Genomic DNA, 20,793 nt, shown 5'->3' on the forward strand with positions numbered 1-20,793 from the left:
ATTGAATATGAATTTACTTGAACTCGGGGTTTGTTAAAAAAAAAATGTTGTTTTAAAATAATTTTTAAAAGGATAGTTAATAGTTGTTAGTTTTTATATTAAAAATCTAACAAAATTGACTAAATAAATTTTACGTTTTTGTTTAATAGCAAATACATAACATACTGATTACATTTACAATGAAAATTTTATTTTATTTTTTTAAAACAAGAATAATAGAATTATGAAGTATATGTTACTATACCAACTTTAATATTTTAGTGTTTTTTGTTAGTAGTTAGATAATTTGACGATTATTCTTATTTTATAGTTACAAATATAATTATACAAAATTGGATTTAATTTTTATAAAGAATTTAATTATTCTGCTAGCTTTTATATCTTTTTTCTTTTTGATTTGATTTTTCACTATTTTTAATTTCATAAAAAGAACCATTTTATTTTAAAAACGTTAATATTTAAAATTATATATCTATATTTATTATCCATTTTAGATGAAAAATTTAACTAGATTCTTTTTAAAAAGAATTTTCTTTTCTCAGCCAATATTTTTATTTTCTATTTTATCTCTTATTTGTTACACTATTATTGTTATTTGGTTTATTTATATTATTTATCTTTTATATATGACATTTTATTTAATATTAATATTATTTTTCAAAGTGAATGATAATTAATTATATAGATAAATATTTTTTGAAATGAATAATAATAAATTATGAACATAATTATTTTCCAAAGTGAATGTAGTTAATTATATAAATATGTGAAAATCTCTCAAAAAGAATTATATATCATAATTGATTATTATTGCACTATTAAAGATACAATCTTCAGTTCTCTACTAAATGAAAATCTCATCTTACTAAAATAATACTTAAATATTTGTAGAAGACATAATAAAAATATGAATTCATCTAAAATTAAAAAATCATGACAGAAAGTTTATATTGAAATAAGTCAATATCTAATTAAAAATATATTAATGCTTTATTTGTTTATTTTTATTTAAGTATCATGTAACCCATCATGTCTTCATCTCAGCTTTTGCTTGTGTTGGATTCATATCAACTCTTTTTTGGACACAATCTAAAAGGCTCAACTATGACAACAAAATCCCATTTTGAATAAAGCTATGCAGCCAGCTCAACCCAACCCTCCACTAAGCCTCGCCAGCTTTCTAATAACTTGTTGTTTCCAGACCAAGAAGAAACACCACGTGTCCACAGCAGATACAATAAAAACAAAAATTTGTAAATCTGTACGAAAATACAACTGTATACTAAATGGATCCTAAAATTATTAGAGACTCTTCTGCTATGAATAAATTCTCCCTAAATAGGAATGATGATATTATTTAGAAAAGGTCTCAACTAATTAATTAATACTTTAGTGATAATCTTATAGAACACATTGCAGAGGTTCTTTGGGCGAAACTCCTTCCTAACAAAAAGCGAGTTACACTTAGAAATGAACAAAGTAAGAGTCTCTATCAAATAAAAGTTAAGAGATTCTTCCAAGAAAACATTTCAAATGATGTTCCCAACCTCATGACCACCAACATCCCAGTATTTCTTAAAGAAGAATGCTTGAAAATTGTCTAGACCAAAATTTTTAACAAACTCATACTATTATCAATCCTTTTAACCTCCAAAAGGGATACCGACTTGGTAAGAATAGCACAAGCCTATTGACTTAGAATAAGCATAGGTACCTCACCTAAACAATAAATATCAACTTTTTTTGTCGAACAAAAAGGAGTTTTGTCAGAATCTCATAACTTCCTATTGCAAAACTTCAGGATCGAAGGACTAAGTACTGTCACTAATTATAAGCTCTAGGGGTGGCAGTGGGACGGGTAGGAGCGGGTTTTTGCCCTATCCGACCCCGTCCCGCTGTCCTGTTATGCATATACTACCCGCCCCATCACTACCCGCAGGTAGTAAATTACAGAACCCGAACTTGTCCCTGCGGGTACCCGCCCCACCCCGATCCGCTCCTATAAAAATTAAATATTTTAATTTTTTCCTATTCCTATATAAATTAAGACAAAAATTAAAATTCATAGATAAATTAAAATACAAACATAAAATTCATACAATGTCATTAGTTAAAATAACTTGAAATTAAAAAAATATATTGTTAGATCACTACAAATTTAACACCATAATAAAGAAATTATAATATTAGATATAAAAGGATCTTCAACCTTTAATCTTGATCACTTTCAACATCTTCATCATCATTAAAAGTTTGTTAATCAAGATTTAAACCTGAAAATCAAAAGAGATAATAATTAACAAATTAATTGGTACTATGTAAAAAATTAACATAAATAAAGATTAACCAATATATCACCTTTACTTCCCAAAGGTGCCAACAACCAACTTTGGCCACACATCAAAGCTTCAATTATGTCTTGTTGGAGCTTTGCACGATGAGGAGAAATTACACGACCACTTGTACTAAAAGCAGATTCAGATGCAACAGTGGACACCGGAATAACATATATATCTTTAGCTATTTTTGCAAGAAACAGATTAGTAGAAATTTTTCATTCATCCAATAACACTTTTATTTTACAAACCAGAGAAAAATAAAGATTAATAATCAGAAATTTAGACTCAGAAAACAGTTGAGTAACATCATAAAACAACTTCAATCTACCATATATTTCCTTCGCAAGTTTCCACTCCTCATTACTTGGCACAGTTTTATATTGGGTTCCTTCTGCCTTAACCTAGGAAAGACAACTTTATACAACAAAGAAGTTTCTAACATCAAATAAATTGAGTTCCATCTAGTTGGGCAATCAAGAACTAATTTCCTAGTAAATGAGATCGCTGTTTTAGCATACCAACTCACAAAAGTTTCGTTCTTTTTCTGTGTTGCAGTCCAATACAATACACTACTATGAATATTTTCTATACTTTCCTTAACAATACTTAAGCCATCCTTCACAATCAAATTCAATATATGAGCACAGCAATGCAGATGTAACAATTTATCCCCTAACATCAAGAATGAAGAATCTAAATGCCCCAACAATCCATCTATCATAGCATCATTAGTAGAACAGTTATCCAATGTAACAGTGGACAATTTTCTATCAATGTTCCATTCTAATAATATTTTCATCAACGTTTCAGTGAGAACTTCACTTGTATAGGGACAAGAAATATAACAAAAGTTGAAAAGATTAACAAACATGCATGGATTTTTAGATTAACGAAGCTCAACATATGAAAACAACACAATGTATAAAAGTTTATAAAATTTTTAAAGTACCTCAATAGGCGCATATGCAACTTCAACGAACTAACAATATAGTGAGCCGTGACAATCATGTATCCTTTTTCTTGGTTGAAAGTCCACATGTCACTTGTTATTGCAACTCTACTATCATTTTCATCTAGTTGAAGAGTTAACTTCCGCTTCTCGTCCCTATACATCTTCAAGATGTCTTTTCTAACAGTGTTTCGACTAGGCATTTTAAATGTTAGTTGCATTGAAGCAAAAGCTCGCCTCAATCCATGGTGGTCCACACAACTCATAGGATACTCATGCAAAATAATCATTTTAGCGACACATTTTCTTGTAAATGAAAGATCAAACACAAAACCATCTTCATTCACTTTTTGCTTTTGTGATTGTTTTGAAAATGATTCAACAATTGATGATTGCCTAGAGTTTGCCACCTTTATTCTCTTACAATATCAATCCACATGGTTCCTCAATGACTTGGTACCATTCCTCGGATTTGCACTAAGCACAGTTTTGCAAAACTTGCATTTCACCTTCCATTCACCTTCAACTTTCAAACGATCAAAATACTCCTAATAAGCACTCTTAACATGAGTCTTATTGTCACTTTCATTAGGAGTTGATCCTTTTGGAGTTGAGACATTATCCGTTACTTGTGGAGTTTCTGAAGTTGGATTAGCATTACTTTGAACTTCAATTTCATTATCATTAGGAGCAACACTGTTGCAGTGTTACTTTGTGTGTCTTCTCTAGCATTACTAGCCATGAATTAATTCGAAAATATTGATAAAATTAAAATTAATGAGGGTCTAAAATTAACATAAATTATATTATAAATGCATAAAAATCAGAATACATAATTACAAAGTCAGAATAAAATCAAAATAAAAAATGTATAAAAATAATAATTCAAAGCATAAATGCACAAGAACACCATCAGCATATTTTCTTAATTAAAACAGAACACCATGAGCATATTTTCTTAATAAAGGAAACAGAACACCATGAGCCAAAACAACTTCTGCATATAACAACATATTTCCTTAATTAAAACATAACACCATGAGCATATTTTCTTAATAAAGGAAACAGAACACCATGAGCCAAAACAACTTCAGCATATAACAGCATATTTCCTTAATTAAAACAGAACACCATGAGCATATTTTCTTAGCAAAGGAAACAGAACACCATGAGCCAAAATAACTTCTGCATATAACAACATATTTCTTAATTAAAACAGAACACCATGAGCATATTTTCTTAACAAAGGAAACAGAACACCATGAGCCAAAACAACTTCTGCATATAACCAATCAACAAAGAAGCCAAAACAACTTCAATTTTTCAAGATTTATTTCAACTAAGTCTGAGAAATTGAACCAACAAACATACTATTCCTGTTCCCTGAATCAAGCTGTTTCAACACACTAAACTTAGTAACAAACTCAGAAAACTCCCCAAAGAATCTGTTATCACCCAAAAACAAAAGAACTTCTTCTTTTTCTATTCTCATGATACATCCAAAATTAGCTAGAGATTAAACATATCAAATCATTCAAAAAGACAAAAAAAAGGCTGAGATAGAGGGCAAGAATTATACCAATGCTATGCGGGGAGAATTTGGTGGAGGTGGCGCGTTTGGGGACCAGGAGAGGCGCGGACAAGGCTCGATTCCGATGCAGAGGAGGCACGGGGGTGGCTCGTCTAGTGAGCGACTTGGAGGCTGGAGGGAGCACAGAGGATATAGGGCTGAGAGGCGGCGTGGAGGAGGAGCGACAGGCGGCTTGAAGGAGACGCAGAAGAGATCGTAGAAGATGTGTTGCGGAGGAGTGGGAATGAGACGATTTTGCAACGGCGATGGGGCAGTGGAATAGCAATTGGAGCAGATTCGACGACAGCGATTGGTTGAACTGAACCGAGGCTATGGTCCTTGGAGAAGCTGAAGAAGTGACAAAGAGGGTTGGGACTGGAAAATAGATGGGAGTTCAGTGACGGTGAGAATCAGAAGTGAGAACCTACTAACCCTAATTGCTAAAAAGTTATATATATATATATATATTCCGGGGCGGGTAGGGGCGGGGTTACAAAGAATTTAGCATTCTTGTCCCCATATCTCATCCACTACTCTTTGAATTTCTAGGGCCAAAATAATTCTTTTTGAGCCAGCAATATATTATAATATGTCCAAGTCTACTCTTCTATCTTCCTCAAAATTGCATCATCACAATATTCTAAAACTTTTTGGATGTCATCCAATTTAGACTCAAAATGTTGTCAAATATTTTAGAATAAAATCCAAAGAGGCCTTTTGCACCACCACCAAACTCCACTGATTATTAATAGCTGAGCTAGGACCATTCTATGTCTTTTGGACCAACAACCTATATTTTAGGTGAGAGGCCCATAGCGCCTGAAAACAGAATGGCTTAGACCCTTTTTTTCACAGTTCTTCTTAAGCACCGTATCAGAAGGGGGCTGATAAGAGTGAAGACAATGATAGAAAATTTTTATATAAGCTTTTAGAAAAAGAAGCATCCACTCACTATTACTACAAGTTCTATCTAGTCTCTTTGAAATGTCTCTATTTCCTTACATATTCCTAAACCAAGTGAACTGTCTTCCTGTTGTATATAAATAAAAAAATCACAGGAGTCCAAAGGACTAGAAAAACATTACTATGAGAAGGGTAAAAATTTTCATCTCTGACTTCTTAAGAGTACATTATTTCTTGAAATTCCCAAGAATCAACCATGGATCATGAATGTTTAAAGAAATACTATATAAATAGTTCCAAAGAATCTCTTGATTAGTGCATTGAGGGCTCCATATACTACACTATAAACCCAAGATTTTCCACCTCTATCAATCTTGACTGTTAAACATTGATCCGATTTCTTGAGATTATTACAAGAAAAATTATGCCAATGAAAAGGAACCATATCCCCCCTTTGTGTGAAAGTTGTAGAAGGATTAGAGAAGGGATAGGGGTTGAATCTATGAGCTTCTTTTAGATTAATAAAATAAAGCTTAACTTATAAACTTTCACTTAGATTCTGTTCGAACTCAACAGCGAAAAATTTATGAGACAATTATTTTTGTGTCATGAATATCAGAAAATAAAACAGAGAAGGGAAGAGAGAAGCTGACACCATCATGTATCCTGGTTCAGTTGCCTTATGCAATACAACCTACATCCAGTCTCCACCACAACAGTGGTGAAATTTCCACTAAAGTTAAAGTATTACATACACAAATTCCACAGAATTGACACAATCCTTCCACTCTCAAGTTCTAACCTAACTTGACTTGGCAATGCTAATACCTAACTCTTCACTCTTAGTGCTTACCCAACTAAGAAAGGGGTACCTCACTGGTACAAGATACAAGACACAAAACCAACCTAAAGAAATCTGAAGACACTCTAGACTTTTCTCTCAAGTGTATCACTTAGCCTTTTAACACTCATTGGCTTTTACTTGAGATCTCTCTTTTTCCTTTTTCCTCTCAAGAAACTACAGAAAGATATACATTAAAAATGAAAACTATAATTTGTAAAACATGAAGGAGATTGATTGCTTCAATAGCCTCTGTTGCTATGTGATGAACTAGATTTGCTTAACTCTAATTTAGTTCTTCATTCTGGAGGAATGCTCCTTTGATTGGAAAGCACTGTCCAAGTTGATGAACTCTCCTCAGAGTAGACTTCTCAAAACACAAACTTAAAAACAATGGTTCTCTCTCATTGTCTTCAAAAATTGAAAATCTTTCTTTTGTATCTCCTTGCATGTTGCTGAGTTGCTTTCTTTCAGAGTCAACTCCTCGAGTTGTGTGCTACCAAGCTTGTCATTTCACTTTCTTCAATTAACCCCCAAATTATGGATTTCAACTCTGGTTCTTTTTGCTTTACCAAAGACATCAGAGCAGTAAAGAGAAAGTTGTTCAGTGGTAAACCCAAATTCGAACCATTAAGAATGTGCTTTGGTTCCAAGAAACTTTGTAAACAATTGATTTACAGTAGCAGAGATCAAAGACTTCTTTCTTCATTTAACTAAAAATGGTATCATAGAAAGTTGGAGAAGAAATGAAGAAATTAAATTGCATGCAAATGGAAATAAATCACATTTAACTTCTGACTTATCTTAAAATGGTTTGAGTTGGGTGATTAGACCTCTGCTTTTTGTTTAACCCTTTCTCTTTCTTTCTTCTTTAATGAAATGAGCAAGTGGAACGAAGCTCTCTCTCTCTCTCTCTCTCGATTTGTTTTATTTAGCCCAGCTTGATTTCTTTGCTTAGTTTCATTTAAGTTTTGTTTGTAAAAGTTGCCCACAAAAGAAGATTCACTTTGTTCCATATTAGGTTACTGTTGTATTTATTACTTAGTGGCCTGCATCACTTAATCAAAATTGATTAAATCTAATTGGGTAGTTAGCCTAATAAAATAATATTTATCATAATCAATCATGTTAGTTAATTTTTTAACTCAACAATCTCCCCCTTGATGACAAACATGATTGTAACATTAATCAAAAGGAATTAAATTTGAGTAAAACTCAGGAATTTCCCTTTAAGTGATGCCATTTGCTTTTATGTTGCTCCCCCTAGATTAATACTCTTCTCTTTTTTCCTGTAGCATATTCTTATAGAAAACACAATAATGAACTATATACATTATGTTATCCATGATTGAATCAATCAGCAAGGTTTTCAAACAGATTATAAAGCTAACTCAAGGGAGTGTGTAAACACCCAAATGTGCATCCAAAATCTGAACACAACAAATCAGCAATAATAACAAATATCCAGCTTAAAATTGCTAAAAAATTGAACAAAACTGCTAAAAAATTGAACAATACAGAACATCAAGACTAGTAATGGCAAAATAGAGCAACAAATCATGTAAAGCAAATTTACAGCAGTAAATTCATATGCTACAAGCCAAACAAAACATAGTATCAGCAAAAATTCAACATAAAAATTGGGCTACTACTTTTCCTTTTATCATCAAGGGTGGAACAAAAACGAACTAAAAACCTGCAACAAAATGTTAGTTCAAAGTCCAAAATAAGTAAGTAACTAAAATTAAGTGCATCAGTTGTTAAGAGTATTACAATCATCCGAAATAGACATAGAGTAGTTCAAAAGTAAACAACAACAGTTTTCATGAGACAAAAGTGAACAAAAGGTAGTAGCAACATGAGACAAATTCAAGCATCCGAACCATCCTCCTCAGAATCAGCTTCTTCTTCAGCATCAGTGGGAGCATCTTCTTCTTGTTGGAGATTATCAATGAACTTCATGAAGATAGCCACTCCATCTCTGGATTTTCTGAGAAAATTCTCATGCTTGTTAGCAAGCTTCCTATGTTCTCTGCTCATAGCAATCATATGGTTGGACTGGGAGATAAATTCTTGTATCATGTCCTTAACAACCCCAAATAAAGCAGATTTTTGTCCAGTTGAGACTGAGGTACCCTTGGTAGAAGGTGGGGGAGAATCCTCAGGAACGGATTCATCATTATCATCATCTAGAACCACCCTTTCAAAGCGAGTGGGTCCCTTTTTCTGATGTTTCACTGAACCACCTCCTTTTAGATATGAGTGTCTATTTTCATATGACTCATTGGACAAATCAACACCAAAATATTCAAAAATACAAGTTAAGAACATGCCATAAGGAAGGACTTTATCTTTCTCACTTCTAACAGAATCAAATATATATCTAACCATTAAATAAGCAAAAGAGATTTTTGTTTTTGTGAGAATAGCATACAAAACAAGAGTGTCAGTGTAAGATATCCTTTGATATAAACTACTTTGAGAAAGGATGATATGATTTACTATACGGTACAACTGAGCACATTCATAACCCAGGGCTTTGTGAGTAAGGGAGATACCATCAATTAAAGAAACGTGCTCACAGATATGAGCCAGAGCATCATTGAAAGAAATACCAACTCCTTCATCCCACTTACCCAAAGTATAGGCACAAGCCCCAGCATCAGTGTATTTCAATGAATCACTAATTGTTTCATTATTTAACACAATATCATGACCTTTCACATAAGAATGAACAATGCCCTCATGGTAAGTCATATTAGCATAAAACTCTTTGACTAAAAGAGGGTACACTGGTTTTTTGATGTTAAAAAGATTATTCCAGTCCAAAAATTTCAAATTTTCAACAAAAGAAAAATCTTTCTTTTTCAGATTGGGTAAATCAGCAAGAAGCAGGGTGCGGTACTTAATAACTCCTTCATAAAAATCATCATTCATGGCAGACCTAAATCTGTGAGGGTTATAATTTGAGTGACAGGTTAATAAACCACTATTTTATGGTTTATATTGTGTTTTATTGGATGGTTTTATCAAGCATTTCACCCACTTATTCATATGATTTGCATGTATTTACAATTCCTTCCTAAAAATATCCTATGATTAATAACTTGCTTCCTAAGGACATTTTAGTTGTATATTTTTGTCTTCCTTCATACCATTCGATACCGTGATCTGTATGTTAAGTGTTTCAGGCTTCATAGGGCAGGAATGGCATAAGGAATGAAGAGGAAGCGTGCAAAAATGGAAGGAACACAAGGAATTAAGGAGATGACCAGCGAGAAGTCACGCGGTCGCATGGCTCACGCGACCGTGCGAAAAGGAAGAAATCACAGTGACGCGCTCACGTGCCTGACGCGACTGCGTAGATTGAAAGCTGCACGAACGACGCGAATGCGTGAACGACGCGCACGCGTGGTACGAGAAATGCTGAGTGACGCGAACGCGTGGACGACGCGGTCGCGTGACGTGTGCGATCTGCAGAATTACAAAAGTCGCTGACACATATTCCAGGCCGCATTTCAACCCAGTTTTTGGCCCAGAAACACAGATTAAAGTCAGGGAACATGCAGAAACTCGAGACATCAATTCATATTAGATCATAATTTACTTTTCATAATTTAGATGTAGCTTTTCGAGAGAGAGGTTCTCTCCTCTCTCTTAGGTTTTAGGATTAGGATTTCTTTTAGTCATTAGGATTATTTCTTCATACCAGGTTCAATAATTTATGTTTCTCTTCTATTTTTGTTTACTCTGAAGCTTTTATTTATATTTGATTTATGTTGCCCAATTGGCTTATGAACTTTTCCATGTTAGAATTGACATCTTCATGCAATTTTAGGTATTCCAGATATTTATGATTTTAATTTAGCTTTATATACATTTGGCTTTGGTTAGGTAATTGGTAACTCTTGAGTTGTCAAACTCAGCAGTGATTGAAATGGGCAGTTTCTAATTGATCTAGATCACTCTAAAGCTAGTCCTCTCACAGAGATTGACTAGGACTTGAGGATCAAACTAATTAGTCCACTTCACCTTTCTTTGTTTAATAAAGGATAACTAAGTGGGATTAAAACCCAATTCTCATCACACCTGATAAGGATAACTAGGATAGGAATTTCAATTCTAATATCTTGCCAAGAGTTTATTTTATTATTACTATTTTATTTTTCTTATCATTTAACATACTTGTTTCCTTACTTTCAAAACCCCCAATTTACAAGACTCATAACCAATAATAAGAACATACCTCCCTGCAATTCCTTGAGAAGATGACCCGAGGTTTGAATACTTCGGTTTCAATTTATTTAGGGGTTTGTTACTTGTGACAACCAAAACGTTTGTAAGAAAGGACTTTTGTTGGTTTAGAAGCTATACTTGCAACGGGAATTTATTCTGAATTCTAGACCATGCAAAAGTTCGTCTCTTCAAAATGGCGCCGTTGCCGGGGAATTACAAACGTGTACCTTATTATTGGTTATTGTAAATATTTTTCTTTTACTTGTTTATTTGCTTTTGTTTTCCCTTCTTATTTCTGATAACTACTATGAATTCTCACCCCTCTCGCTTTGAGTTTGGTTCTACTTTTGTTGCAAGGAATGGAAGCTATAACAGGACTATGCATCATGGTCAAAGCAATCAAAGATGAATAGAGCCAAGAGGATCTGATAAACCCTTTAGGCAACAACACCCTCCTAGATATTATGGACAAAGACCATTCTACAATGCATACCCAATTGATAGATTTGGTGGACCCCCTTGTAGCTACCAACAAGCCCTACCCTACGCTCAGAGACCATCCTCTCAACATAACTTTGAACCACCACACACACAAGCTTCTTTTCACCATTCGCCACCATATGATCCTTATCCGCCCCAACACCAATCCAATCACTCCCAAGAACCACCACTCCCCTATGCACCATGTCCATATCCATCAAGCCAAGAATCACAGGTTCGCTTCGAAGAATCAGTAAACCAAATTAATGCAACCCTTCATCAATTGGAGCAAGCAATACATCAATTATCTTCCAGACGTTCAGTCCCTCAACAGACTCCCATGGCTTCATGTGCAGAATCTAATGAAGAACGCAGCACAAAGAAGACGCTAGAAACTCCAGTGGACAACATAGAGCATAACTTCATACTGGAACAAGTAGAGGATGCTGTTATTGTAGAAGAAGAAGAGTTGGTTGAAAATTTAGGAGATGCCGAACCTCTGCAGAAATCCAGAGTTGTGGAGAATTCCTTCAAGAATGTTACAATTGACACTAAAGAGGATTTTGCACAGCCTCCAATGCAGATATCTTATGAAGAACTAGATGGAATAACCCAAGACTCAAGTTTTCTTGATGATGATAGTCACCAGTCAAGCTCTCTTAGTAATGAACTTGTAACCGCAAGTGAATTCTTTGAGATAGAAGAATCTTCCCCAAGTGAATACAAAGATGATGCAGAGGTCGACTTTTCTCAACCTCCAAATTATGATTCAAGTGATGAGGAAGATATCAAAGACTTTGATCAAGACATGGTTGAATTTGAAGAAGTTTGCAAGGAAGTGGAGGAATTCATTGAAGACCACAAGGGAGTGAAGCTTGCAAAACCACTAGAAACACTGATCCCAAGGCCATTACCACCCAACACAAACTTCAAGTGGGTACAATCCTTGACCTTTATCTTCAATTTTCCACTTGAATATGGTTTACTTGAAACAGATGGCCAGCTTAGAGCTCTTTGCGGCTTTAAGAGCAAAAGGGAAATGACTCGCACTCAGAGATGGTATGTAAGATTCAATGAGGCTTCACAATTCAATTTGAGGTGCAAGAATTGGTGTCAAGCTCAATTGGAAGGATCTCGGAAGCTGTTTGGTCACTGCAGTGAGAATTCAGATTACTTATCACCTGGCTTGAATAATACAGATCGAAACAAAGATGGATGTAAAAGTAAAGTTTGGGATCCTGGAATCTATTCTGACATTCAACACCCCGAGAACCTTGAAGCCTGTTTGAACTCACCTAAGGGCTTTACATACCTTGTTTGGGACCCCGGAGGATGCTGGCATTCCAAACACTGGTGGAGATTCCTGGACGAATTCAAGCACAAGCCACCATAGCAGGAAGCTCATCAAATGTCCAACTTAAGGACTTTAACTAAAAGTGCTAGGTGGGAGACAACCCACCATGGTATGATCGTTTCTTCTCCATTCTACTCTGTTTTTGAATTTTGTTTGAACCTGGAATTTTTGCATGACATTCATTGCATTTTGCATTCTGCATACTGCATAAAAAAATTTTCGCATGCGACGCGACAGCGTCGCCGACGCGTCCGCGTCATAGGTGCGTTGGGAAGAAAAGAAAAGTGAATAGAGAGTCACGCAAGAGCGTGGCTGGAGGCGTGCCTTTGGCACAATTTGACCGACGCGACCGCGTCGCTGACGCGTCCGCGTCACCCACGCGAACGCGTTCCTCAAAATCAACGTAAAAAGGGTGTATGGCCAAAGGTTGAGCTGGAATTGGGCTGGACTCGTGCTAGCAGCACAAGCCCTACCACGCGAACGCGTGCCCTACGCGTCCGCGTCGTTATTTAAACAAGGCCATCCACGCGATCGCATCCACCACGCGATCACGTCACCCAAATTTTTGGCAAATTAAGTTTTTCACCAGAGAGTTGCGCGGCCGCAAGGCTGCACTCGCGCTGAAGGCACGAATTACTTCACGCGAACGCGTGACCCACGCGTTTGTGTCACTTCATCGATGCGATATCCACGGGACCGCGTGCCCCACGCGTTCGCGTCGCCTATGCCGCACAGCTTATCCAAATCAGCCAAATATCTTATTTTTTCTTCCCCAAATACTAATTTTTCTTTCCCTTCTTATTTCTTTCTTCCTCCTTTCTTACTTTATTTTTCTTTTTCATTGGTGTTAAAATTCTCCTCTTCAACTATTGCATCTTTTCTTGAATTATTCTGGTGCTTCATGACTTGTTTTATTCTAATTGGGTATTATTATTCATAAATCAATGCTAATATTTATAATACTGATATTCCTTTTGCATTGATATGCACTTACACTATCTTGCATTACCCACACTCTCTTCCCTATTGTTGCAACTTCTGTACTATTGATATGCCATTTGCTTCCACTATTTTCTCACTTGCATGTTGTAGCTACCATGTAATTGAGACCTTTATTATTTGGCATTAACACCCATATTTTATTTATGCTCTTATCTTTATTTCTGGATTACTTTTCTTCCTTTTCCTGTACTTTCAGGATGGCCACCGAGAGGGGATAGGAAGAACCTCTATATGGGGAGATAGGCGAGTCAATCTGCACAATCTGTAGAGAAAAGGCATCAGTTGGAGCAGCCCGTCCACCTGACATCTTCGCATGCACCGAGGATGGTGCAATCTTTAAGTGTGGGGAGGTCGATACCGATCTCCACGGGTTAGTTAGTCCCTTCTCAACACCAATTTTTTATTTTTCATTGTTGCATTTGCATATCTGATTGCATGTTTGCTTGATTTTGTGCATATTTTACCACTTGGTTGAAGTAACATTTTCTTTTTCAAGAAAACTTTTTATAGTATTTCACTAATTTAAATTAAAAACTTTTTGAAAAAAAATTGTTTGAAGAAATATTATTTTGGAACAAGGTTTAGAGCTTGAACACACAAAACCAAGTGAGCTTTTGAGCCTATTTGATTGGTTGCATTTTATTAACCAATATTTTATTTTTGGTGTGTGTTATTCTCTCTAAAATTGTAATCTTTGTCTTGCTTGATTCTATATTTCCATTGTTTAATGTATGCATACACTTATATGATTGAGACTTTAGTTCACTGAGCTTACATACCCATATAGCCTTACCTTTTTATTACCCTTTGCAAACCAATGTTGAGCCTATTTTACCCCTTTGTTCCTTACTTTAGCTCATCACTAACTCTAAGCGAAAAATAATAATGTCCTTAATTTGAATCCTTGATTAGCTTAGACTAGTGAAAGTGCTCATAAATTAAGTGTGGGGAAAGTGGGTTTGGAAACGTTTGGTTTGAGAATTGAGTATGTTAGACTTTGTGTGAAAATGTGAAAAATGTTAAGAACATGTTTATGCATTCAAAACCTTAATCATATGCATTGAAAAAAAAAGAAAAAAAATTTAAAGAAAAAAAAGCAGAAAAATAAAAAGGGGACAAAATGCCCCAAAGTAAATGGCAATAGCAATGCATATGTACTGTACTCAAAACTTGGAATGCATAAATATGTAGTAAATGCAGTTAATGGATAGTTATTGATTTTATATTACATGGATTGTCCTAAGTTAGGTGGAAAGTTTATGTTAATTAAGGATTCAGATTTTAGTCCACTTGGCCAAATACAATCCTACATTGACCCTAACCCCATTACAACCCTTAAAAGACCTCTTGATTTGTGTATTGGTGCATTAAATTTTTGTTGATTGTTAGATGAAGAGCAAGCTATAGAAATCAAGAATAGTAGAGAATTGAGAGAATTGACCCTAGACACTTGAGAGTTAGAATGATATACACTACCAGTAAGGGTTCAGTGCTCAATTCCTTATTCCCTGCTTTCATGAGCTATCTTCTTCTTGCAAGTTATTTGTACTTCATTTTTATGATTTGAATTAGTGAAATCCAGTTCATATTTGTTCTTGAAAGATTTATTTATTATTTTTTTTACCAAGTAGGTAGAATCATTTTAGCATGTAGTTGCATTCACATTCATAGGTTGCATTGCATGAGTCCTGCTTTTCCCTACTCATTTATTTTGTCTCCTTGAGCTTAGCATGAGGACATGCTAATGTTTAAGTGTGGGAAGATTGATAAACCACTATTTTATGGTTTATATTGTGTTTTATTGGGTGGTTTTATCAAGTTTTTCACCCACTTATTCATATGATTTGCATGTATTTACAATTCCTTCCTAAAAATATCCTATGATTAATAACTTGCTTCCTAAGGACCTTTTAGTTGTATATTTTTATCTTTCTTCATACCATTCGATGTCGTAATCTGTATGTTAAGTGTTTCAGACTTCATAGGGCAGGAATGGCATAAGGAATGAAGAGGAAGCGTGCAAAAATGGAAGGAACACAAGGAATTGAGGAGATGACAAGTGAGAAGTCACGCGGTTGCATGGCTCACGCGACCGCGCGAAAAGGAAGAAATCACAGTGATGCGCTCGCGTGCCTGACGCAACCGTGCGGATTGGAAGCTATACGAACGACGCGAATGCGTGGATGACGTGCACGCATGGTACGAGAAATGCTGAGTGACGCAAACGCGTGAACGACGTGGCCGCGTGACGTGCGCGATCTGCAGAATTACAGAAGTCGCTGGCAGAGATTTTGGGCCGCATTTCAACCCAGTTTTCGGTCCAGAAACACAGATTAAAGTCAGGGAACATGCATAGACTCGGGATATCAATTCATATCAGATCATAATTTACTTTCATAATTTAGATGTAGCTTTTAGAGAGAGAGGTTCTCTCCTCTCTCTTAGATTTTAGGATTAGGATCTCTTTTAGTCATTAGGATTGTTTCTTCATATCAGGTTCAATAATTTATGTTTCTCTTCTATTTTTGTTTACTCTGAAGCTTTTATTTATATTTGATTTATGTTGCCCAATTGGCTTTTGAACTTTTCCATGTTAGAATTGACATCTTCATGCAATTTGAGGTATTCCAGATATTTATGATTTTAATTTAGCTTTATATACATTTGGCTTTGGTTAGGTAATTGGTAACTCTTGAGTTGTCAAACTCAGCAGTGATTGAAATGGACAGATTCTAATTGATCTAGATTGCTCTAAAGCTAATCCTCCCACAGGGATTGACTAAGACTTGAGGATCAAACTAATTAGTCTACTTGACCTTCCTTTGTTTAATAAAGGATAACTAAGTGGGATTAAAACCCAATTCTCATCATACTTGATAAGGATAACTAGGATAGAAATTCTAATTCTAATATCTTGCCAAGAGTTTATTAGATTATTACTGTTTTATTTTTCTTATCATTTAACATACTTGTTTTCTTACTTTCAAAACCCCCAATTTACAAGACTCAACCAATAATAAGAACATACCTCCCTGCAATTCCTTGAGAAGACGACCCAAGGTTTGAATACTTCGGTTATTAATTTATTTAGGGGTTTGTTACTTGTGACAACCAAAACTTTTGTAAGAAAGGACTTTTGTTGGTTTAGAAGCTATACTTGCAACGGAAATTTATTCTGAATTCTAGACCACGGAAAAGTTCTCTCTTCACATGTCATGAAGTGTGATTTGTGTGCAAAGAGATCAATGTCTGGTTCCCTAATAGATTTAAGAGGTATATGTGGTTTACCTCTCTAAGGATGAGTAGGAATAGACCTTGGCTTAGGTTAAGTTGGCTCAGTGGTTAGTTTAACTGCAGCATACCGTTTCCCTTTTGAGGTTCTTGGCTTCGATGGAGTGCTATGAGGAGCGCTGAGAGTTGATGTAGGCTTGGAGGAAGATGGAATCCTTGTGGGATTCTTGATGCGAGCCATGGGATCTGTGTGAGGAGGAGATGTAGGAGGAGAAGGTGAGGGTGTGAACGTTTTCTCTCTGGAGCGAGTGAAGGGTTTTGGCTTCGAAGGGAGTTTGAGAAGCTTTTTTCGTAGAGGTTTTTTATGAACAACCTTCTTCTTTATTTTGATTTCAACCCTGGTTTTGAAAGAAGATATGCACTGATGGTAGTGGGAAGAAACCAAAGGGTTAGTGGTATGATTTATGAGGAGAGAAGCTTAGTAACTGTCATAAAGGAGGTTTCTTATACCCATGAAACTGCATCACTATGACTTGACACTGAAAAGACTTGACATTACACCGAAAAAGTGATTTCATTTTATCAAGAAATAAAACAGAAAGTAATTTTAAATTTGAAAACTTTTGACTAAAGGACAAAAGGAATGAAAAAAATAAAATAAAATAAAAGAGAATAAAACACATGGATGATGTAACACTCATTTGGACCCAAAGGTGGTTCATTTTAAGAAAACATGTTTAGACCACCCAGAATCTGAATTTTAAGGTTGACCCAGATGATTCAGCACGTGGAATAGAGCCTAGAGAATGCCGTTCAGTGAGATGGTTCTTCATTTATCCAGAATTTTCTCATCCCAACCTATGAGACAAAAACTTCAACAAACACATAAGCAATTTTCAAACAATAAATTATAACTTAAAATCCCTAGACTAGTCCTGATCATGCAAAATCTGTGTTCAGCGAGTGGTTTAGTAAAAATATCAGCTAATTGCTCTTCTGATTTAACAAATTGAATGCTAATATCCCCTTTTTGAACATGTTCTCTTATTGAGTGAATTCTCACTTCAATATGTTTAGTTCTAGAGTGCAAAATTGAATTCTTTGAAATATTAATGGCACTCATATTATCACACAACAAGAGAATATTTTTAGCATTTAATTTATAATCAGCAAGCTGTATTTTTAACCACATAAGTTGAGAACAACAAGAAGAAATAGTTATATACTCAGCCTCTGCAGTGAATAAAGCCACTGTGGAATGCTTCTTACTTGACCAGACATTTAGAGACTTTCCAATAAAACAACATATGCTTGATGTGCTCCTTTTATCAACTCTATCACCAGCAAAATCTGCATCATAATAACCAACCACAGAAAAATCATCAATCTTAGGATACCATAACCCAAAATTGGATGTGCCAGGAACATATCTAATGATCCTCTTTACTGCTGAAAGATGTGACTCTTTTGGTTTTGATTGGAATCTTGAACACATTCTAACACTTTGCATAATATCAGGTCTAGAGGAAGTTAAGTACATAAGAGAGCTAATCATTCCTCTATACATAGTTGATGCACGAAATTTTAATCCCAATATCAAAATCAAGATTTCTTATGATTTCGTACCACTAACCAGCAAGTGCACTGGGTCGTCCAAGTAATACCTTACGTGAGTAAGGGTCGATCCCACGGAGATTATTGGTTTGAAGCAAGCTATGTTTATTTTATTATTCTTAGTCAGGATATCAATTATAATTATTAGTTTGAATTATTAGAAAAATAAAAGAGCGTGAAATAATTACTTGTTGTGCAGTAATGGAAAATATGTTGGAGTTTTGGAGATGCTTTGTCTTTTGAATTCCTATAATGTAATATTCAACTCAATACCATAATGCAAGGTTCCTTTCATGGCAAGCTATATGTAGGGTGTCACCGTTGTCAATGGCTACTTCCCATCCTCTCAGTGAAAATGGTCCAAATGCTCTGTCACAGCATGGCTAATCAGCTGTTGGTTCTCGATCATGTCGGAATAGAATCCATTGATTCTTTTGCGTTTGTCATCACGCCCAACACTCGCGAGTTTGAAGCTCGTCACAGCCATCCAATCCCAGAATCCTACTCGGAATACCATAGACAAGGTTTAGACTTTCCGGATTCTCATGAATGCTGCCATCAATCTGGCTTATACCACAAAGATTATGATTAAGGAATCTAAGAGATACTCATTCAATCTGATGTAGAATGGAGGTGGTTGTCAGACACACGTTCATGGAGTGAGGAAGGTGATGAGTGTCACGGAGAATGAGTAAACTAAGATAATTGGTGCAGAAATCCACTTCTGGGGCCCACTTGGTGTGTGCTGGGGCTGAGACTTAAGCCTCTCACGTGCCTGGGCTATTTTTGGAGTTGAACGCCAGGTTGTATCATGTTTTTGGCGTCGAACTCCAACTTGTAACCTGTTTCTGGCGCTAGACGCCAGACTGCAACATGGAACTGGCGTTGAACGCCAGTTTACGTCATCTATCTTCGCGAAAAGTATAGATTATTATATATTGCTGGAAAGCCCTGGATGTCGACTTTCCAACCCAATTGAGAGCGCATCAATTGGACTCTTGTAGCTCCAAAAAACTCATTTTGAGTGCAGGGAGGTCAGGATCCAACAACATCAGTAGTCCTTTTTCAGCCTAACTCAGATTTTTGCTCAGCTTCCTCAATTTCAACCAGAAAATACCTGAAATCACAGAAAAACACACAAACTCATAGTAAAGTCCAGAAATATGATTTTTGCTTAAAAACTAATAAAATTATATTAAAAACTAATTAAAACATGCTAAAATCTACATGAAAATACCCCCAAAAAGCGTATAAAATATCCGCTCATCACAACACCAAACTTAAACTGTTGCTTGTCCTCAAGAAACTAGATAAATAAAATAGAATGAAAAGAAATTAAGAAGCAATAATATCTCAGAGTTTCAAGTGAAGCTCAGATTTTAGTTAGATGAGCGGGGCTGGTAGCTTTTTGCTTCTGAACAGTTTTGGCATCTCACTTTATCCTCTAAAATTCAGAATGATTGGCATCTATAGGAACTCAGAATTCAGATAGTATTATTGATTCTCCTAGTGTAGTATGTTGATTCTTGAACACAGTTACTTTATGAGTCTTGGCCGTGGCCCTAACCACTTTGTTTTCCAATATTACCACCGGATACATAAATGCCACAGACACATAACTGGGTGAACCTTTTCAGATTGTGACTTAGCTTTGCTAAAGTCCCCAATTAGAGGTGTCCAAAGTTCTTAAGCACACTCTTTTTGCTTTGGATCACAACTTTAACCACTCAGTCTCAAGCTTTTCACTTGGACCTACATGCCACAAGCACATGGTTAGGGACAACTTGGTTTAGCCGCTTAGGCCTGGATTTACTTCCTTGGGCCCTCCTATCCACTGATGCTCAAAGCCTTGGATCTTTTTTACCCTTGCCTTTTGGTTTTGAGGGCTATTGGCTTTTTTCTTTCTCTTGATCCAATGAAATATTGTAATTTTTAAAAAAAATTTCACTGCTTTTTCTTGCTTCAAGAATCAAATTCATAATTTTTCAGATCAGCAATAATATTTTTCGTGTTCCTCATTCTTTCAAGAGCCAATATTCATAAAATTCAAGATAGAAAATATGCACTATTCAAGCATTCATTTAGAGAACAAAAATTATTGCCACCACATATAATTAATTATGATTTTTCTTATTAAGAACTCGAAAAACATAAATTACTTCTTTATTCTAAAAATCTACTATTTTATTCATGTTTGATGATGATGAGAAAAATAAATTATAACTTAATTGGAAATAAAACCAAAATAGATATGCTAATTACTACTACTCCTGT

This window comes from Arachis duranensis, chromosome 2 (genome assembly GCF_000817695.3).
Source record: "Arachis duranensis cultivar V14167 chromosome 2, aradu.V14167.gnm2.J7QH, whole genome shotgun sequence".
NCBI classification, from domain to species: Eukaryota; Viridiplantae; Streptophyta; class Magnoliopsida; order Fabales; family Fabaceae; genus Arachis; species Arachis duranensis.